The following is a 23,076-nucleotide window of genomic DNA, read 5'->3' as shown; positions in this document are numbered from 1 at the left end:
GGGAGAGTTGTGATCTTGCTGTTTGGCTTCTAGTTCGTGGTCCTGCTGCATCTTCATAGTGGGTGTCGGTTTGCTTCATGTATGGCTCAGAGGGGTTTGAAGGGGTAGTGATGCAGCTGCAGTGCAGCTTCTGGTCCATGGTCGTTCTCATTTTCTGAATGGGTGGGAGTCTGTTTTCACATGGAAGTGTGGTGGTGGCATCTTGTGTGGCTCTCATGGGTGTGGGTCCAGTGTCCTTCTTCATGTTAGGTACTGCCTGTTCATGAGGGCGGGTTTCCAAATGGCTGAAGGCGGGAGGTGTCATCTCGTTTGTTCATGCTGTGGGCGTTTTTCATCTCTATGGCTTCTCTGATTATTCTGCTGTTGAAGTGTTCGGTTTTGGCGATAGTTCTGGTATTTTTAAAATCAATTTCATGTCCTGTGGCTTTGAGGTGTTGGACCAGGGAAGAGGTCGCTTTCTTCTTTTTTGATTGAGTTCTTATGTTCTTCAATGCGTCACTTATTCTTCTGTTAGTTTGTCCAATGTATGTGTTAGGGCAGGCTGTGCAGGGGATTTCGTATACCCTTGGTTTTCTAATTCGATTTTGTCTTTGGGGTTTCTTAGGATGGTGGATATTTTTCTGTTTGTGCAGAATGCTGTTTTGATGTTGTGTTTTTGGAGGATCTTGCTAATTTTGTCTGTAGTGCCTTTTATATATGGGAGGAGGGCTTTTTGCTTTTCTTGTTCTCTGTCTTGGATTTTGGTTGGGGCTTTTTTGGATTAGGTGGGTAATCTTCTTCTTTGGAATCCATTGGCTGTAAGTACGTTGGTGAGAGTGTGTAGTTCGGTTTTTGGTGTTGTTCATCGGCTAAGCATTTTGTTCTGGAGATGAGTGTCTTGGCTACGGAATTGATCTGTGCTGGGTGGTGGTGTGAGAGTGCATGTAGATAGCGGTTAGTATGTGTTTTCTTCTGGTAGATGGTGTGTCCTAGGGAGCCATTGGATCTTTTGTATACCAAGACATCTAGGAAGGAAGTTGATTGTTGGCTTCTGTTTCCATGGTGAATTGTATTTTGGGGTGTAGGCTGTTGAGGTATGTGAGGAAGTTGTTCAGTTTTTCTTTCCCGTGTGGCCAGATTATGAAGGTGTCATCTACGTATCTGAGCCAGAGTTTGGGTTTGTGGTCGTATTTTTCTAGAGCTTGTGTTTCAAAGTGTTCCATGTAGAGGTTTGCGATGACAGGTGAGAGGGGTGATCCCATAGGTGCTCCTTCTATTTGTTTGTATTTTTGTCCATTGTAGGTGAAGTAAGTATTGGATAGGCAGTGGTTGGTTAGATCTAGGATGTGCTTGGGGGTTGTATTTGTTTTGGATGGCTGTCAAGGCTTCTTTTATTGGCACTTGGGTGAAGAGGGATATGACATCGAAGCTTACTAGTAGGTCGCTAGGTTGTAAGTTTTGTTTTATGATCTCGATGAACTGGAATGAGTTTCTTACGTGTGAGTTGATGGATTCTGCATAGGGTTGTAGTTGTTTGGCAAGAAATTTGGCCAGGTTTTGTAGAGGTGAGCCTATGGAGCTGACTATTGGTCTGAGGGGTTCCTTCTTTGTGTATTTTGGGGAGACCATAAAGCTTGGGGCATCTGGATGATTTTTCTCTGGGTATGATTCCTTGCTGGATTTTTTCACTGATGGGGGAGGCTTTTATTTTGGATTTGGTAGTTTTTTCTAGGTAGGTGGTGGGGTCTGTCTTTAGGGGTTTGTATGTGGGGTCTTGGAGTAGGTTGGTTAGCTTGGTTTGGTAGTCAGATGTGTTCATTACCACTGTCGCATTGCCCTTGTCTGCTGGTAGGATTATTATGCTGGTGTCTTCTTTCAGGTTAAGTAGTGCAGTTTGTTCTTCTTTGGATAAGTTGCTTGGGTGGTTTGCTAGTGCAGAGGATGTTGGTGATTTCGAGTCTGATTTTGTTAGCATCATCAGGGTTGGTTTTGGTCAGGCTGGTTTCAACTCCACATATGATGGTTTCTGTGGGGATGTGTTTGGGAGCGACAGCAAAGTTGAATCTTTTGAGAGGATCTTGGTTTCAGCTTCAGTGAGGATCTTGTCTGAGATGTTGTGCACTGTTTGTTTCATGTGTGGCTGTGGGGGGAAGAGTTGGTTTCTGGCATTGTTGTAGTTTCCTGAGTTTGTTGGTCTGTGTGTCTGTCTTGAGGATGGTCTGTGTTTCTGCTCTCCAGACAGCGAGTTGTTTGGATTTGTCCCAAAGTAGAGGGTGAATCTTGTTGCTGAGTCTGAGGTGGAGTGTGAGGAGATCTTTGTTGATTTGGTCTAGGAGAAACCTTTTGTGTGAAGTTCATTTCTAATTAGGGCCAGTTCTGTTCTTTTAAGGATGCGTTTGGTGGCTGCTCTGTTGGTGTGGAATTTCAATTGGAAGCTTGTGGGAATTAAATTTTGATCTCGGCAGTTGCATAGGAATGCAAGGTCACATAAAATGGAGGCTCTTGGACTTCAAGTTTTTCATAAGTCCTGGTCAGATGGTGGGTTTCCTCCCGTAGAGGTGCAATATTTGTTTTCTGAGGTTCTCGCGGTATTTATATGTAGATCTTTGGTTGTTCGGGTTTTCTCCGCGTAAGATTTGAAGTATCTAGGCAACGTTTCGATGAAGTCTCATTCATCATCTTCAGGCTTCTGTCTCCAGCTCTGTGCTTCTCAGAGTAATGGAGATTGCAGCTGCTTCCTCCTTTTAACTGCCAGTGGGGGTGGAACTTGATTGGGTGGGGGCTTGGCTGTGTTCTGATTGGGTGGGGGTGTTCTCATTGGTAGGGGTTTGGCTGTGTTCTGATTGGTTGGGGGTTAGCCGTGTTCTGATTGGTTGGAGGCGTGTTCTGTTCAGGAGGGGGCTTGGTTGTGCTCAGGTTAGTTTTAGTTGCTGGGGATTTGAGCTGGAGAGTTGTGATCTTGCTGTTTGGCTTCTAGTTCGTGGTCCTGCTGCATCTTCATAGTGGGTGTTGGTTTGCTTCATGTATGGCTCAGAGGGGTTTGAAGTGGGTAGTGATGCAGCTGCAGTGCAGCTTCTGGTCCATGGTCGTTTCTCATTTTCTGAATGGGTGGGAGTCTGTTTTCTACATGGAAGTGTGGTGGTGGCATCTTGTGTGGCTCTCATGGGTGTGGGTCCAGTGTCCTTCTTCATGTTAGGTACTGCCTGTTCATGAGGGCGGGTTTCCAAATGGCTGGAAGGCGGGAGGTGTCATCTCGCTTGTTCATGCTGTGTGGGCGTTTTTCTATCTCTATGGCTTCTCTGATTATTCTGCTGTTGAAGTGTTCGGTTTTGGCGATAGTTCTGGTATTTTTAAAATCAATTTCATGTCCTGTGGCTTTGAGGTGTTGGACCAGGAAGAGGTCGCTTCTTCTTTTTGATTGAGTTCTTATGTTCTTCAATGCGTGCGCTTATTCTTCTGTTAGTTTGTCCAATGTATGTGTTAGGGCAGGCTGTGCAGGGGATTTCGTATACCCTTGGTTTTCTAATTCGATTTTGTCTTTGGGGTTTCTTAGGATGGTGGATATTTTTCTGTTTGTGCAGAATGCTGTTTTGATGTTGTGTTTTTGGAGGATCTTGCTAATTTTGTCTGTAGTGCCTTTTATATATGGGAGGAGGGCTTTTTCGTTTTCTTGTTCTCTGTCTTGGATTTTGGTTGGGGCTTCTTTTTGGATTAGGTGGGTAATCTTCTTTCTTTGGAATCCATTGGCTGTAAGCACGCTTGGTGAGAGTGTGTAGTTCGGTTTTTTGGTGTTGTTCATCGCTAAGCATTTTGTTCTGGAGATGAGTGTCTTGGCTACGGAATTGATCTGTGCTGGGTGGTGGTGTGAGAGTGCATGTAGATAGCGGTTAGTATGTGTTTTCTTCTGGTAGATGGTGTGTCCTAGGGAGCCATCGGATCTTTTGTATACCAAGACATCTAGGAAGGGAAGTTGATTGTTGGCTTCTGTTTCCATGGTGAATTGTATTTTGGGGTGTAGACTGTTGAGGTATGTGAGGAAGTTGTTCAGTTTTTCTTTCCCGTGTGGCCAGATTATGAAGGTGTCATCTACGTATCTGAGCCAGAGTTTGGGTTTGTGGTCGTATTTTTCTAGAGCTTGTGTTTCAAAGTGTTCCATGTAGAGGTTTGCGATGACAGGTGAGAGGGGTGATCCCATAGGTGCTCCTTCTATTTGTTTGTATTTTTGTCCATTGTAGGTGAAGTAAGTATTGGATAGGCAGTGGTTGGTTAGATCTAGGATGTGCTTGGGGGTTGTATTTGTTTTGGATGGCTGTCAAGGCTTCTTTTATTGGCACTTGGGTGAAGAGGGATGTGACATCGAAGCTTACTAGTAGGTCGCTAGGTTGTAAGTTTTGTTTCTTTATGATCTCGATGAACTGGAATGAGTTTCTTACGTGTGAGTTGATGGATTCTGCATAGGGTTGTAGTTGTTTGGCAAGAAATTTGGCCAGGTTTTGTAGAGGTGAGCCTATGGAGCTGACTATTGGTCTGAGTGGGGTTCCTTCTTTGTGTATTTTGGGGAGACCATAAAGCTTGGGGCATCTGGATGATTTTTCTCTGGGTATGATTCCTTGCTGGATTTTTTCACTGATGGGGGAGGCTTTTATTTTGGATTTGGTAGTTTTTTCTAGGTAGGTGGTGGGGTCTGTCTTTAGGGGTTTGTATGTGGGGTCTTGGAGTAGGTTGGTTAGCTTGGTTTGGTAGTCAGATGTGTTCATTACCACTGTCGCATTGCCCTTTGTCTGCTGGTAGGATTATTATGCTGGTGTCTTCTTTCAGGTTACGTAGTGCAGTTTGTTCTTCTTTGGATAAGTTGCTTTTGGGTGGTTTGCTAGTGCAGAGGATGTTGGTGATTTCGAGTCTGATTTTGTTAGCATCATCAGGGTTGGTTTTGGTCAGGCTGGTTTCAACTCCACATATGATGGTTTCTGTGGGGATGTGTTTGGGAGCGACAGCAAAGTTGAATCCTTTTGAGAGGATCTTGGTTTCAGCTTCAGTGAGGATCTTGTCTGAGATGTTGTGCACTGTTTGTTTCATGTGTGCTGTGGGGGGGAAGAGTTGGTTTCTGGCATTGTTGTAGTTTCCTGAGTTTGTTGGTCTGTGTGTCTGTCTTGAGGATGGTCTGTGTTTCGGCTCTCCAGACAGCGAGTTGTTGGATTTGTCCCAAAGTAGAGGGTGAATCTTGTTGCTGAGTTTGAGGTGGAGTGTGAGGAGATCTTTGTTGATTTGGTCTAGGAGAAACCTTTTGTGTGAAGTTCATTTCTAATTAGGGCCAGTTCTGTTCTTTTAAGGATGCGTTTGGTGGCTGCCTGTTGGTGTGGAATTTCAATTGGAAGCTTGTGGAATTAAATTTTGATCTCGGCAGTTGCATAGGAATGCAAGGTCACATAAAATGGAGGCTCTTTGGACTTCAAGTTTTTCATAAGTCCTGGTCAGATGGTGGGTTTCCTCCCGTAGAGGTGCAATATTTGTTTTCTGAGGTTCTCGGGTATTTATATGTAGATCTTTGGTTGTTCGGGTTTTCTCCCGCGTAAGATTTGAAGTATCTAGGCAACGTTTCGATGAAGTCTCATTCATCATCTTCAGGCTTCTGTCTCCAGCTCTGTGCTTCTCAGAGTAATGGAGATTGCAGCTGCTTCCTCCTTTTAACTGCCAGTGGGGTGGAACTTGATTGGGTGGGGGCTTGGCTGTGTTCTGATTGGGTGGGGGTGTTCTCATTGGTAGGGGTTTGGCTGTGTTCTGATTGGTTGGGGGTTAGCCGTGTTCTGATTGGTTGGAGGCGTGTTCTGTTCAGGAGGGGGCTTGGTTGTGCTCAGGTTAGTTTTAGTTGCTGGGGATTTGAGCTGGAGAGTTGTGATCTTGCTGTTTGGCTTCTAGTTCGTGGTCCTGCTGCATCTTCATAGTGGGTGTTGGTTTGCTTCATGTATGGCTCAGAGGGGTTTGAAGTGGGTAGTGATGCAGCTGCAGTGCAGCTTCTGGTCCATGGTCGTTTCTCATTTTCTGAATGGGTGGGAGTCTGTTTTCTACATGGAAGTGTGGTGGTGGCATCTTGTGTGGCTCTCATGGGTGTGGGTCCAGTGTCCTTCTTCATGTTAGGTACTCGTCTGTTCATGAGGGCGGGTTTCCAAATGGCTGGAAGGCGGGAGGTGTCATCTCGGTAGTGATGCAGCTGTAGTGCAGCTTCTGGTCCATGGTCGTGTCTCATCTTCTGAGTGGGTGAGAGTTTAGTTTAGTTTAGTTTCTCCCATGTAGAAAACAGACTCTCACCCACTCAGAAGATGAGACACGACCATGGACCAGAAGCTGCACTACAGCTGCATCACTACCCACTTCAAACCCTCCGAGCCATACATGAAGCAAACCGACACCCACTATGAAGATGCAACAGGACCACGAACTAGAAGCCAAACAGCAAGATCACAACTCGCCAGCTCAAATCCCCCAGCAACTAAGACTAACCAGAGCACAGCCAAGCCCCCACCTGAACAGAACACGCTCCAACCAATCAGAACACGGCTAACCCCCAACCAATCAGAACACAACCAAACCCCTACCAATGAGAACACACCCCACCCAATCAGAACACAGCCAAGCCCCCACCCAATCAAGTCCCACCCCACTGGCAGTTAAAAGGAGGAAGCAGCTGCAATCTCACATTACTCTGAAAAGCACAGAGCTGGAGACAGAAGCCTGAAGATGATGAATGAGACTTCATCGAAACGTTGCCTAGATACTTCGAATCTTACGCGGGAGAAAACCCGAACAACCAAAGATCCATATATATATATATATGAATATATATATGAATATATATATGAATATATATATGAATATATATATATAGTTGCAGCTGCATCACTACCCACTTCAAACCCCTCCGAGCCATACATGAAGCAAACCGACACCCACTATGAAGATGCAGCACAACCATGAACTCGAAGCCAAACAGCAAGATCACAGCTCACCAACTCAAATCCCCCAGCAAGTAAGACTAACCCGAGCACAACCAAGCCCCCACCTGAACAGAACACGCCTCCAGCCAATCAGAACACGGCCAAACCCCCAACCAATCAGAACACAGCCAAAACCCCTACCAATGAGAACACACCCCCACCCAATCAGAACACAGCCAAGCCCCCACCCAAACAAGTCCCACCCCCACTAGCAGTTAAAAGGAAGAAGCAGCTGCAATCTCACATCACTCTGAGAAGCACAGAGCCGAAGACAGAAGCCTGAAGATGATGAATGAGACGTCATCGAAACATTGCCTAGATACTGTGAATCTTACATGGGAGAAAACCCGAACAACCAAAGATCCATATACATATACATATACATATATATATACATATACATACATACATACATATAATTTTTTTTTCATATATTTTCATGGGTACAGGTATGCAAGTCTTGGCGTGTTCGGGTCTTTTCCCATGTAAGATCGAGAGCATCTTGGCAACATTTCAATGAGATACCACTTGCTATCTTCAGGCTGGTGATTTCGGCTTCGTGCTTGTGCAAGCAAAGCGTGATCAGAGCTGACATCTCCCTGTACATACTGGTGGGGATGTTGGCTGTGTTTTCATTTCTTGATTGGTTGATGAAGTTGATGTTTGCCGATTGGCTGGCTTTTCATAAGAACATGTGTGGATCTGTGTCTATCAGCCTCCTGTGTTTTAATGACCTGGATAATGGGCTGTGTGATGACCTTCTGAGTTTTATTGTTTTGACCTCCTGGGTCTTGTGCTGTAATCTCCTGGGTTGCAATGACATCGTAAATTACTAAATCTCATAAAACACCAAACCAGTAGTTAACCCTGTTGGATCCCACCCTTGCTTGTTGAGACCCCATACCTGCCATGGATGCAGCCTCTGAGCCCCCAAACTCTCTTCTCCCTTCTTTCTTCCCCTCTTGGAATTGGACGCAGAATTTAATGTGTGGGCCAGAATCTTAATGACACTGTACGTACTGCGATCAGTTTTGATCTGCTCCCTATTCTTTTTCTCTTCTGTCTCCAGTGGTGCTTTCTGGGTGCATCTTTTCCGGCCTTTGACAGAAAAGACGTGTTTTGAAATAGCACAATGAAAATACTCATCTTGAAATTCAGGTTCCACAAAGAAAACACTTTTATAGGCATCATCTTTTTGCCAACTTTTTTTCCACTTTAAAGGAAAGCTCCAAATACTATGGACGTACTTGTAATGCTTGTTTTTTTTCATTGAAAATACTCCAACCACTGTAAAGATCCAGACTTTCCCTTGAATAGGTTCTGGTAAATCCCTAAGTGTTAAATGAAAGAGAAGAATTCTGTCAGAAATGGACTCAAATTCTATGAAATGAACAAAGACATTGACTTGTTTCCATACAGAGAGGGCATTCCTGAGGGTTGCTGTATTTCCAGTCACTGAGAATTGTTGTGATATAACAACACAAATTGCATTCCTCACAAGCATAGGGGTAAAAGTTCTCATGAAATGTTCTCCCTTCTCTGTGTCTGGAGTAAAGAGACCAATCAAAGTCCATCCAAAATGGAGGAGCAGTTGGACAATTGCTGGGTACTGAAACCCTTCTTTGGGGACCATTGGATGGAAAAAAGGGAATCGACTTTTATCACTCAGAGCCTCTGAAGCAGTTTTCTCACTGATCTGAAAAAATCAACAAAGAGTGCTGTGTTATATTTGGGGTCCTACTAAGTCCCAATTTTTAGCTTTCAATAAATCCAACTTTTTTCTCATGCACATATTAGAACAGGTTCTTCTTGATTAGTCATTAGGCCATATCATTTTTTTAGTTTTTTTTTTCTCTATTTGTAAAAAGACAGAGATTGTAGTACTTATGTCAACTGTACATTCAAGAATGTTTTAGTTGAAATGTGTTTGTTCTAAGCATTTGAAATGCTTACAGTTTCCATATAATTAATTCTATAAAAAAAATACATGTCCTAATTTTATAAATTGTAAATAAATCCCAATTCAGCTCTCAGGGCAGCAGTTGGAAGACTCTACTCATTGCAGAATACCTTATGCCACCAGACTTGAAATTCTAGCTCTAGAAATCTAGAACTACGCCGCCTTCGGAACAATCGAAGTATAGTATATAAAATCATACATTACAATGTACTACCTGTCAATGAATACTTCAGCTTCAACCATAACAATACAAGAGCAAACAATAGATACAAACTCAAGCTTAGTCGCATCAAACTTGATTGCAGGAAATACAGCTTCAGCAACAGAGTGGTCAATGTCTGGAATACTCTACCTGACTCTGTGGTTTCTTCCCCAAACCCCAAAAACTTTAACCTTGGACTTTCTACTATTTACCTCACCCCTTTCCTAAGAGGTCTGTAGGGGGCATGCATAAGCGGACTAACATGCCTACCGTCCCTTTGCTATTGTTTCTTTTATTTTTCTTATCCATGTATTCCTAACTATGTTTTTACTTATACTATTATCTTATAAGCAATTGACAAACCAAATAAAAAAATAAAAAATAAACATTTTAACCATCCTTAAGATTTTTCTCAGATGATGTGATTGGATTTGTTTTAGAAGTGGTATATGTTAGGAATGTACGTAACCTAACAGCTATTTGGGAGGGAAATATATAAACCAGGATAGACATTTTAATACTTTCTCTTTAAGAGGATCCTAAAAGTGTAATTGGGTGTGGTTTCTCAAACGACCATAAGATGGAGCCAGAAACCTGGGTTGTTTTAGTCATAGTCTCAGAAGAGAGTGTGAGTTAGTCTCTGTTTCCTTCTGTTGGAGAATATTGCCGTTCCTTCTAATTGACTGATATTTCTGGATTTAATGGAAGTCTGATACTGAACTGTTTTTGACACTGGACTTTGTTATTGGATTATCCCTGGACTAAAAACTGACTGATCTTACCTGTGAATGATTTTGGACTGCTTATTTTGAACTTTGCTTAAAACCTTTATTGGAAGTAAAAACCAACATTTACTGTACAGTGTATCTGTGTGTATTATTCAAACACTATTCTCAAATAGGTCTCCCTGCATGCGCTCATTCTCCTAATGGGGAATTACCTCAACACTGGATATCAGCCCAGGCCATACCAGGCTCCGATAACTGAGAGTTGGTGTGAATGCACAGTACTGTATACAGACAGCTGTTTACTGTTTAATTTTGGGTACTATCCTGGTAACAATGGCACAAGTCACTTCAATGAGGCTATCACTGATAACCCAGTTGGATGGAACAAACTATGTTTCCTGGTCTATGAAGTGCAGTCTACCTCTACGTAGAGAAGGGTTATGGAATGTAGTTCAAGATCCACCGGATGGAAATGCTTGGGATCCAAATAAAAAGGATGATGCCAAGAAACTTGCTGACTTTAAACAGAACAATGAACGAGCTCTTTGTATAATTGGACTAACACTGAGTGACCAGCAGCTAGTTGATATTCATGGAGAAGAATCTGCTGCTAGGTGTTGGGAGAATTTGAAGAGGATTTATGTTTGTGAAAGCGATGGTGCACACATACATCTTACATGTAAACTGTTTAGAGCACGTCTTCTGAAAGGTGGAGATATGTTAGCTCATTTGAACTTCATGAAAAGAACTTTTCAAGAGCTACATAAAAAAGAACTGATATTTTCAGAGCTGCATCAAGTTTACATCATTCTTTCCTCATTGGATGAAAGTTATGATGATTGCGTATATTCAGTGGATGTCCTGACCAAAGATAAACTGACATTGACTGACATAACTGAAAGATTGTTAGAAGAAGCAAGAAAACGGCTGGATAGGGAACAACTGAGGAAGAAACAACCACAAGAAGAGGATTTGTCTTCAACTACCTATACTGTTAGGAAATGTTTTTCTTGTGGGGCAAAGGGAAATACAGCCAGATTCCGTAAAAAAGGAAAACATGCTAGTAAACACCAGAAGGCCAAGAAGAATGTTAGTTTAGCTTTGTCTAGCAATTCAATTGTAAAACATGATTTGAGGGTTGTTGATAGTGGAGCATCGCAGTGCATTACTAAAGATAAAGAGAGGTTTGTAAAGATGTCTATGAGTAAGCAACATGTATCATTGGCAAATGGATGGAAGATTAAAGCATCAGATGAAGGTACTGCATATTGTTCTTGTATAAACGAACATTTAACTATGTTATATGTACCTAAACTGAAATTTAATTTGTTATCAGTAACGGCTTTAGTTAATATTGATTATGTAGTAACCTTCAGGGGAGATAACTGTACAATAGAGAAAGAGGGTAAAAGTGTTACTGCTATATTAGAGAATGATTTATATGTAATACATGATGACCAGCTGAAGATGGCTAACTCAGTTTATAACAATGTTAAGCCACATGATGAATGTATACATTTACTACATAGACATCTAGGGCACATTAATTTCAAAATGCTCAAACTGTCAAATAGTCAAAAGGAGTAAAATTGAAACCCTGTAGTAAGTACTTAAACTGTAATGCCTGTAGCAAGGAGAATAGTTAAGGTTACTCCAGCAAACAGACTAAATGGATTTAAGACCAAAGAACCTTTAGAGGTTGTGTTTGCTGACATAATTGGCCCCAAGAAACCAAGTTTGGGAAGTGCCTACTATATTTTGAGTATTATGGACCATTACTCACGATACGGTTTCTCCTATCTTGTGAAAAACAAAACAGAAACATCCCAACATTTCTTTAACTGGCTAAAGTTTACTGAGAGAAAAATGAAAAGTAAAGTAATGACTTTAGTTCCTGATAATGGGACTGAGTTTGTTAACACAAAATTTCAAACTATGTTGAAATTGGCTGGTGTTATGCACCTTACAGACCACAACATAACTTGTTTGTAGAACGAAGAGGGCAAACATTACAAGCCATAGCTCGTACTATGTTATCTGATTCACGTTTACCTGAAATACTTTGGGGTGAAGCCATAATGTGTAGTAATCATGTTTTAAACAATGTAGTTAATACAACAACTGGTGAATTTTAATTCAATCATTGGCATGGCAGAAAACCAAATTTAAGTTACCTACACACATTTGGAGGTCCAGCATGGGTACATATTCCCTCACAAGTAAGACTGAAAGGGTGACATAGAGCTAAGAAATTATTTTTTGTTGGTTGTTAGACCAACCATAGATCGTTTAGGTTTTGGGAACAACGCACAGTTCATGTATATTGTAATGCTAATGCAAAATTTCTCAAGCACGTTGGGTGGGATAAACTGGAACAGGAATCCAGCAACGATATCATTATTGATACCCAAATAGTCCCTAAAGATAAAATCAGTAAACCATGAATAGCCATTAAAGAGGAATCACAGGAAGCGGTAGAAGAACAGGAGCAGGTGCCACAGGAAAGCCCACCAGTAAGCCCTGTATTACCAAGATGTTCAACCAGAGTAACAGGACCACCTGATAGATACCAGGCTAGTGTTGTATGCCAAGTTAATACAGTTCCAGGAAGTTATAGTGAACTAAAACTGGGTTCTGCTAAGGATCAGGCTGCTTGGCAGAAAGCAATGGATAAGGAACTGGAATCATTAAAAAAACTGGAGGTATACAAAAATGTTAAGTCACCATGAGGTAAAAATGCCATAGGATGTAAATGGATTTATAAATTGAAGACAGGTGTGGATGGGACTATTACCCATAAAGCCAGGTTAGTAGCACAAGGGTTTAATCAGACAGCAAATGACTATGATGAAGTGTTTGCACCTAGTCTGAAGGCTACTATATTGAGGGCAGCATTAGTGTGGGCAGCTAAGGAGAAATAAGTTGTAAATCATTTGTTGTGTAGGGACAGCATATCTGCATGCACTGTTGCAACACACTATATATTTAAAGAAACCTTTAGGTATGAAAACAGATAATACAACTGATTGCTGGAGATTCAAAAAGAGTCTTTGTGGCTTAAAGCAATCAGGATATGAGTGGAACCAATGTATAGTTAAAGAATTAACTAAGATAGGCTTTGTAGCTGGTATGGCTGATCCATGTTTGTTTAAAAGAGAAAATAATGGTATGATTTCATTGTTCCTATTGTTTACTGATGACATAGCATTAATCACCAAAATTGAAAAAGAAGCTACTAAAATAATTTCACTATTAGAAAAGAAATTTAAAATAAAACAATTAGGAGAAATCAAACAATATCTTGGTTTAAAGATAGATAGAACTAGGAGAGGATACAAGACCTCACAGGCAGATAAAATTAACCAATTACTAAAAAGTTTTACAATGGAACTTTGTAAGCCGGCTAAAACACCGATGAGTCAGGAGTTTAGCCATAGTGATGTTCAAAGTCCTATTTTTGATAAGAACATTTATAAGTCCTTGATTGGTAGTTTATCTTATCTCAGTAATTGATCAAGGCCAGAAATTGCATACAGTGTTATTCAATTAGCGAGATTTCAATGCTGAGCCAACTGAAAGGTGCTTGCAAGCTGCTCAAAGTGTGTTAAGATATCTGAAACAAACAATGCACTATGCATTTTATTTGGAGCCTAAAGATGAACTGAGTTTAACTGCATAAGCTGATGCAAGTTTTGCTACAGACATAAATACATGAAAATCTACATCGGGTACTGTAATATTATTGGGAAAAGCATTGATTGGATGGAGGCCTATTAGACAGAAACATCTAAGTTTGTCAACAATGGAGGCTGAATTGTCATGTTTAATTTTATTATGGACAGATTTAGTTTTGTATAAGCAATTATTAATTGATATGGGAATTGGTGTAACAGATTCTATTGCTGTTTATGAAGATAACCAATCAGCAATACAGATGGCTTCAAATATTGCTGATAAGACAAGAACCAAACACAGAGATTTAAGATATTTAAATGTGAGACAATGTGTGCAAAGTAAAATGATTAAGCTAGAATAATGTATGTCAGAAAACAATATAGCAGATCATTTTACAAAGGCCCAAGGCTCTATAAAGCATAAAGCTAGCTGTGAAGGTTATGGACTTAGAATGTAAGGTTGTATATATTGTCCTACCCAAAAGGGCAGAATGTTAGGAATGTAAGTAACCTATCAGCTTTTTGGGATGGAAATATATAAACCAATATAGACTTTTTAATACTGTCTCTTTAAGAGAATCCTAAAAGTGTAATTCTCAAACGGCCATAAGATGGTGCCAACAACCTGGGTTGTTTAGTCTTAGTCTTAGAAGTCTCAGTGTGAGTGAATCTCTGTTTTCTTCTGTTGGAGAATATTGCCGTTCTTCCTAATTGATTGATATTCCTGGATTTGATGGAAGTCTGATACTGAACTGTTTTTGACACTGGACTTTGTTATTGGATTATCCCTTGCTTAAAACCTTTATTGGAAGTAAACACCAACATTTACTATAGACTGTATCTGTGTGCTGTGTGTGTATTATTCAAACACTACTCTCAAATACGTCTCCCTGTATGCACTCATTCCCCTAACAGGGAATTACCTCAACAGTATAAATTAAATCCAAAAATTCAGCTCAATATAAGTACATGGTGGTAATATTGGGCTTTTGTACTTTAATATTTCAGGCTAAGGAGGCTGCATAGATATGCTTTTTAAAATATTCTTATAACAGTGTGTTCACTTGAATCTTTGGTCTAAATGACCTCTATTAATGTTGAAGGAAAAAAGATCTAGTCACTGAGAGAAATACACCAAGGTAAGGAAAAGTGTGAACTTGCTCTATCAGTTCATCAGACTTCAGAGCATAATTAGGACTGCAGAAAAAACAATTACTACCAACCTGCCTTCCATGGAGGATCTGTATACTGCACGAGTCAAAAAGGGGGCTGTGAAAATATTTACAGACCCCACACATCCTGGACATAAACTGTTTAACTCCTTCCCTCAAAATGACTCTGTAGAGAGCTGAACTCCAGAACAACCAGACACAATAATAGGTTTTTCCCCGAAAGCCATCACTCTACTAAACAAATAATTCCCTCAACACCGTCCAACTATTTACAAAATCTACAGTACTATTACTGTTAGTCTTCTCATCACTCCTTATCACCTATCTCCTCCCATGCGTGACTGTATGACTATAACTTTGTTGCTTGTATCCTTACGATTTATACTGACTGTTTCCTAGTATGATTTGATTGCTTATTGTACCCTTTTACTATCATTAAGCGTTCTACCTGATGATTCTTGGCTCTTGACGAATGTATCTTTTCTTTTCTTTATACTGAGAGCATTTGCAACAAGACAATTCCTTGTGTGTCCAATCAGACTTGGTCAATAAATAATTCTATTCTATTCTATTCTATTCTATTCTATTCTATTCTATTCTATTCTATTCTATTCTATTCTATTCTATTCACCATAGAATAGCCCTATATGGCAATATGTCATTTCTCAAAGACCAGAAATTTTGACATTGACTTATCAGTAATCAGATAATTCTTATGAGAATAAGAGCCAAGTTTTCTTAACAATACATGAAACTCAAATGTACATGAGCAGCATACATTTTTACTGTTTGGTAAGGATCAGTCCTACCTCTCATGGCTCCATTCATCCTAAAAGAGGGGTCTCCAACCTATGGGCCACAACCCACTAGTGGGCCATGAGGGGTTTGCAATTGGGTCATGAAAATGCCCGGCAAGTGCACATGTGCACACACTCATCCTTATGTGTGTGAGTAAAGGGAAAGCACATGCACACATGCTGTATCCTGTCTATCTAATGAACCATCTCCACTACCCTCCCAATCTTGAAAGATGAAAACATTGGGGAACTCAGTGTTCCCCTAAACATATTCCCCTAAACATACAAATGAATGAAGAACATAGAATAATTGAGATAGAAGGGATTTTTGAGGTCTTCTAGTCCGCCTCTCTGCTCACAGAGCAGATCATATACCTTTCCAGACAAAATGAATATACAGCTATGGAGCATGTACAGCAATGGAGCATACACAGCTTCATAACACAAGTTGTTCCATGGATTAATTTTTCTCACAGTGCTTGTCGAAAGGGCTTTGAGCAGGATCAGCATTCTGAGTTCCATGATATTTCTATGTTTACTGTGTCAAATGCTGTGAAAGCAGCAAACCATCATTTCCTCTGACTGATATTTTTATTCTGAGATGTTTCAGGGCAATGCAACCACCAATAGTGGATCAAATCTGCTTAAAATCCGTTGGTGCTTCTACAAGGAACTTTTCATCTACCACTCTCAATTCTATTCAGAATAGAATAGAATAGAATAGAATAGAATGGAATGGAAGGGAAGGGAAGGGAAGGGAAAGGAGGAGGAGAGAAGAGAAGAGAAGAGAAGAGAAGAGAAGAGAAGAGAAGAGAAGAGAAGAGAAGAGAAGAGTTGGAAGGGACCTTAAAAGTCTTCCAATCCAACCCTCTGCTGAGGCAGGAAACCCTATATCATTTTAGACAAATGGTTGTCCACTATTTTCTTTTTAAAAAAAATACCAGTGTTGGAGCATTTACAACTTCTGGAGGCCAGTTATGGGAGAATTCAAGTCAATATAATTGTCAATAGTGGATTGCATCTGCCTAAAGACTGCTGGTTCTTCTACAAGGAATGAACTTTTCATCTACCATTCTCAACTCTCTTCAATGGGAAGCTGGCATGTATTTAAGCCTAGATAGATAGATAGATAGATAGATAGATAGATAGATAGATAGATAGATAGATAGATAGATAGATAGATAGATAGATAGATAGATAGATAGATATGATATAGAGATAGAGATAGAGATAGAGATAAAGATAGATAGAAAGGTAGATTGGTAGATAGAGATAGAGATAGATATGGATATAAACTCAAATAGTCATGGAAGAACCTGCAAATAGAGGGTCCCACCTGTTGGGATATTGTTATATCAATCCCCAGTCATGAAACCTACAATGGATATAGTGAAAAGCAGCTTTTGAATTCTATAAAGAAGATATGGTTTAATCTATCATCAAACACTACACCCCATTCACTTTGTTAGATAAGGGAAGACAAAAACAAACCTGTGGAAATTTGTAGGCATCTGCTAAAGTTGACATCTGGATGGAGATGTCCCTGTGAGCTTTATCAACAAGTGCCAAAAGGTTGTCCTTCCTTCCACAGCTGTAGTTGGGAACATTGGCTTCTCCGGTAGACAGCATGTCCAGCAAGGCATCTGAAGTGCCGAGGGTGTTATCATAGTTGTCATGGATGTTGCAGCCAAGTGTGAGATTGTGCGTGGGCTGATAATTTTTATTAAAAACTTCAATATTGAAAATCACACGGAGTATGTGTTTCTTTCGATTAGATAAACTAGTGTAAAACCATGCTCATATTAGTATTAACAGCAGCAGCAGCAACAATAAAATACTTTTTCTCTATTTAATCCATTTTTTCTTCCACAAGCTAACTAAATCTTAAGCTATTGATCTAAAACCAGAGGCAAATGATAAAATCAGAAATATACCATTATTTGTAGAAGTACTAATGTTCATCAGTGTAGTAAACAGTTTGAAGAATAATTCAGTCATTAAAGTAGAACTATCCAAAAAGATACAGGATTTTTGATAAGTGACCCAGAAAAGCTGTTCAGAAAAGAGGCATCGTCTACTCTTATACAAATCAAGCATTGAATATCAATGAGAGGTTATTTAAATATGAAAAGGACAGGGCAGGGGAATCTACAACACTCACTACTTTTAATAAAACTCACTACTCAAGTCATGAATTGAGGATTGAACAGAGAAACATAAATAATGTGGGCTTTTTTCAGTTTTTATTTGTCTCATGTTTTGATTTGAACCCCTCCCAGAAAAAAATACAAAAGAGACAGACTGTGGAAATCAAAATGGTTCAAGAAATTCGTCAGCTCCGGTAATATAAAAATGAGGAAAATAAGATGAAGGAGAAAGAAGAGTGTTAGAGTTGCAAATGGAGGGAATGAAACTCCATCACAATGAATGACTTACAACTGAATCTGCCTAGAAGGAGCCCTGTTGAAAGGTAATGTTGCATCTGCTGTTGTTGATGGAGAGATGACTACACCAATGAGAAGATCACCTGGCCTATAATAGCTCCATGGCTTTTCTCCATCCTGGTTGTCCAAACTCAGTGGGCACTTCATTCTCAGCTTCCCAGAGACCGGCTGGGACATCAGTAGAAGCAGAAGCAGAAGCAGGAGATCCATAATTCCTGGGGCTGAATCAATCTCCTTCCTATTTTTAAAGAAGAATTAGCAGAATTCAAAGCACTCTCACAGGATAGAATATCCTCTGGCTTTCCTGATTCAAACAGACAAGATTCATCTGGAAGAGATAAAATGTACATTCAAGAGCACAGCTCCCGCCTGTCCTGTAATTTGAGCCACAAAGGACATAACCTGTAGTATTTATCCTTTTGTAATGCAAGGTCGCTTCCATGTTGTTTCAGTCTCATGTTTACATCAAAAGCAGACACTGGAGAAGTAGAAGAAGAGGTCTCAAGGCATGTAAGGTGACAATTACAGTGAGAAGAACCTTGTCCTCTTGGGACCCTGAACTTCTTCCATCTAATGAAGAGTAGGCAGAAAAAAGGACTTCAGTGAAAAACCACAGATAAACCCATTGGCGCACTGTCCTGTAGTGGTCATAGTCTTTCCTGTTAGGATATGTGCATAAAGTCATGCCTGGAGCAAGATACTTCAACAGCCAGGAAAGTGACTTATGCTGTCCTTCAATGGAATCTCTTGCTTCCAGAGATTGCTAGGGAAGGTCATCCAGAGCTGTGGAGTTTGGTGCCACTCTCGGTTGGTGACAATGAACTCTAGTGCTGTCTGTGCTCTAATGCATGGAAGCAATCAGTATCCTTGAACCCAGCCCAATGTTAGAATAACAGTTTAACAGATATGGAGGAAACCTTATAGATTTTCTAGTCCAACCCCTTGCTCAAGCAGGAGACCCTATACCATTTCAAGCAAGTAGCTGTCCAGTCCATCTTTTGGTGATGCTGTCTATCCCACATTTTTCTAGTTTACCAAGAAGCAGGTTGTGGTCTATTTTGTCAGATACCTTACTGAAATCCCAGAATACCATGTCCACAGCTGATCCACTAATTTAATCACTTTGTCTTTACGACAAAGAGTAGGGCTGTATGGGATTTTCTTTTCAATGAGATCTTCATATATTAATCCTCATTAGGGGCTCATTTTATAATTCTTGTAACTGAAGTGCAATTTCATTTGCCATCTGTTCTAGAAACACCAATTGACAAAGCCAACAATCAGAACCTCTCCTACATTCTCCTGGTCACTCTCCTGCTTTCCATCTTTTTTTAAAAAAACAAATTTTATTGATTTTCCAAAACAATACACAGACAAACAAAACATAAAATATAATGACATAAGAAATTTTTTTCTAAAAAACCCAATACAACATCTTATTTAAAGACAGAATTATTTCAAGTTATCACATTTCCAAACAAACACAGTTTAATATATATATTTACCTTATCTATTCATCTTCATATCTTATCCCGAACTTCTCTTTATTACTTCCTTTCCTTCTATTTATTCAAATTATATCTCTTTAACTTTAGATTGTATACATTTTTTATATCCATCTATCTTATACATTTTCATTATTCTCTTCCAATACAAAAACAAACAAGACATAAAACATAAAAACATAAAACATCTTTTCTGAAAGTTGCTTGATCCCAGGTTAAAACTCATTGTACAGAAACCACTTCAAAAATCATGTTCTTTTTATATATCATTCCATATCTTATTACCATTTTCCATTTTCTATATAGCTTCTTCCTTTTTTTAACTCTCTTAGTTTTATTCTACTTATCTCAGTTCAAGTCATAATACTTAACATTCTTTGTCTGTTCTCAACTATCCATTCATTTTTTCTCTTTAAACAAAACCTCTCTTGTACACTAATTGGAGTATGATGCCTTTAACTCTTTCCCCTAACCTAATAATACTTAATATCACACACAACTTGTATTGGGATTCTGTTTAGCACATCCTAAAGTCACACAATATATTATATAGAGAGAAAAAGAAAAAAGAAAGAAAAAAACGACAATAACAAAGAAACAAATTTATAAATATATAATATAGCTAGTACCCCTGTCAAAACCATTTTAATCATACTTATTAATACTTATTTATATCTTAAACATTTTATTCTAAAAATGCCTATAATAACACAATCTTATGTACCTTACAGAATCCCTTTTTCAATTAGATTTACCCATTGTCTCTAAATAAATTTTGTTTCTTTAAATCTTGCTTCCCATCATTGAGACTTCTCACTCCTTCCTTTCTCCCTTGCTTATTCTTTTCCTTACCCTTTTTACCCCTTTGTCTCTCCACCTCCCTTTTCTTCTTCTGCTTTCCCCCTTCCTGTTTTCTAACCTTATATCCACCTTTCAACTCATTTTTATCTTTTTTGGTTGTTTTTTTAGGTTTTAAAATCCCTTTTTCCTTTTCCTCTTCCTTCTTCTCCCCCAATAGGATCACATGTTCATCAAAAATAGTTTCTTCTTTGTGCTGACTTCCGCTTGCCAGCCTCGGTGACAGCAGGGATTTGCGTTCCTTCGCGATCCCTGCTGTGCTCACCGTCTTGGTGCCTCCGATCCAGATGGATTTGGAGGATAAGGCTGCCTTGTAGAGGCAGCTGAAGATAGGGAGGATCTGGGGAGGGGTTTGGAGGTGTCGCAGACCCCCCCAGTTTAAACCTCCTTCTCTCAAGACGATGCAGCGACGGTCTTATGGCCGCCATGAAGAGGCTGGCATCCAGGAAAAGATTGCACAGGAGGGGTGCTGAAGGAAGAAAAAACAGAGAAAGCTCTTGGCTGAACCGGGACAACAATTAACATCTGAATACCCTGGAACTTTGGCTTTTCAAGTGATACATTGTTTCCCAAAGGATCGTTAAGCTGCGGTGGAAGAGTAAAGGGAAAACTTTTTTTTTTCTCCTCACTTTCCTTCCCACAGAGGCAGCAGATGGGAATCCGAAACACCCGTATTGGCAATAGAAGGTATTAACTTTCAAAATTGAAGCCAAGGGGAAATTATATTTTCATATTGATACTTTAAAACTCAAATCTTTTTGCTTTAAGGGGGAAGGAAGAGAGGCAAATGATTTATACTAACATTTGTTGAAGGAGACTGCTTGGAGTTTTATAAGATTAGAGATTAAACTGTAATAAAACTTCCAAAAAGTGTCTTGAAATTATGTAATTGAATTCTCCCCCAGGAAGAGCAAATGACTTTGGGACTTTAACTATCTTTTGAAAGACTAAGAAAACATTTGGACTGCTTAAAAAAAAAATCCTTTTCTGTTCACAATGGTGTTTTTTGAAGAATTGAAAATGCAGTTTGAAAAACTAAGACAAGAGGAAGATGGCTCTTTTGGATCTATCTATGGCTTTTTAGAAATGGCGATTGCTGCTTACCAGGAAATGCAACAAGAAAGAGGCTGGGATGATGACGAAGAAGCCATCTTTAATGGACATATGATTTCAAAAAAGGGTAAAAAGAAGAAAATCAAGAATTTAAGCTCTAAAAAAACAATTAAGAAAGGGAAAAGAAAGGTGAAAAATCGATATAATGATAGAAAGCAATGGAAAAGAGGAATGCAACAGAGAGGGGAGATTAAAAAGTGGGAGATTGAGAGGGGGGGTAAAAAGGCTAGATTTGACAAGGAAGGAAGAGACAAAGCGAAGGGAAGTTATAAGGATTTTAAACAAGATGTTGTTTGTTTTGTTTATAAGCAACTTTTTTTCAGAGACAAAGGGTAAAATAAAATTTTAATAGAGATTCTGCAAAGGTACACAAGACTGCATTTTATATTTGTATTTGAAATATGTGTCAATAAAATATTGTAGGGACTGTGTAATTGATGTGTATTTAACTAATTTGTTAGGGAATACTATTTTTAATATCTATAAGAATATTATGTTTGTTTGTTTTTTATTCTAAAATGTTATTTAGAATGTACTAAGCAGAATCAGAATAGAAATAATGTTTAATTTTAAGCGTTGAATTTGGGGGGAAAATAGAAAGGTGTCATTACTTCAACCAGTTATTACAGGGACAAGTTTGTGTCTAAGAGAAAGATAAATGGATGATTGAAAAAGAACGGACAAAAAATACAAGTGAAATGATTTAAATTGAGATTAAATAAATAAAGTAGAATTAAGAGAGTGAAAGGAGGGGAGAAGATATCTGTAAAATGTAGAATTTTTAACAGGATATGAAATAGTATATAAGCTGAGCATGAATTTAATTTAAGTCTGTACTAAAAGTTATAACCCGGGGTTAAGCCGCTTTCTAAAAAGAAGTTTTATATTTTTTATGTTATGTGTTTTGTCAGTCTATATTTGCTTATTGAGGAGTAATATTGGATAAGAACATATGAAACAGTAACAATATGAAATATAGTAAGATGAAATATATGAATGAATAAAACTGAATAGAAATAAAGGAAGAAACAGTAAGAAGGTGGAAAACAGTGATAAGATATGAAGTTGAATATATAAGATGCTTATTAAGTTATGTGTGGAAATGTGATAATTTAGAATTATATTGTACTTAAATGAGATGTCTTATTTGTTTTGTTAAGTAGTTGTTGGAAAAGATGTCTTATGTTCTTATGTCTTATGTTTTGTTTGTGTATTTTTTTTTTTGAAAATTAATAAAATTTTACTTTAAAAAAATAGCTTCTTCTTTGTCCCAATTATCCTGCTGCGCAATCGATTCTCCATAAGAACACACCGCCATTTCTAGAGATTGAAAAAGAATGTCCAAAGTATCTTTCCAGTCTTGTTCTTCCTTTTTATATTTTAGATATTCAGTTTTAGATTCATCCAAGGGTAATGCCATTATAAAGAGGAAAAAATTTTCCCAAAACAACCACCCGAGTGTTTTTAAACAAAGAAAAAATACTTCCCAAAAGATGCAAAGTCACCAAACAATCCAGATAGACTATTTCTTTTAGCACTTTTTCCCTTCTTCCATTTCTTTTTCTGGGGTTGCTATTAAATCACAAAATTCCAATTATAATATGTCTTTTGAAGTCTTATTAATGTTCAAATGGCTCTTTAAAATTCTAGGC

General features: G+C 39.0%; 2 protein-coding genes across 2 annotated transcripts in view; both read left to right on the top strand.

Annotated features, from left to right (window-relative positions):
* LOC113451824 (vomeronasal type-2 receptor 26-like) overlaps positions 1-23,076 on the top strand; it is a 500,191-nt gene that overhangs the window by 263,211 nt on the left and 213,904 nt on the right. The window lies entirely within an intron of this gene.
* Positions 1-23,076, top strand: part of LOC113451996 (vomeronasal type-2 receptor 26-like) — a 452,458-nt gene that overhangs the window by 228,964 nt on the left and 200,418 nt on the right. The window lies entirely within an intron of this gene.

This window comes from Pseudonaja textilis, chromosome 2 (assembly GCF_049901715.1).
Source record: "Pseudonaja textilis isolate UNSWEBS1 chromosome 2, rPseTex1.2, whole genome shotgun sequence".
NCBI lineage: Eukaryota > Metazoa > Chordata > Lepidosauria > Squamata > Elapidae > Pseudonaja > Pseudonaja textilis.
Note: the sequence above shows the minus strand (reverse complement) of the source record. Positions and strands in the feature narration are given on the sequence as shown.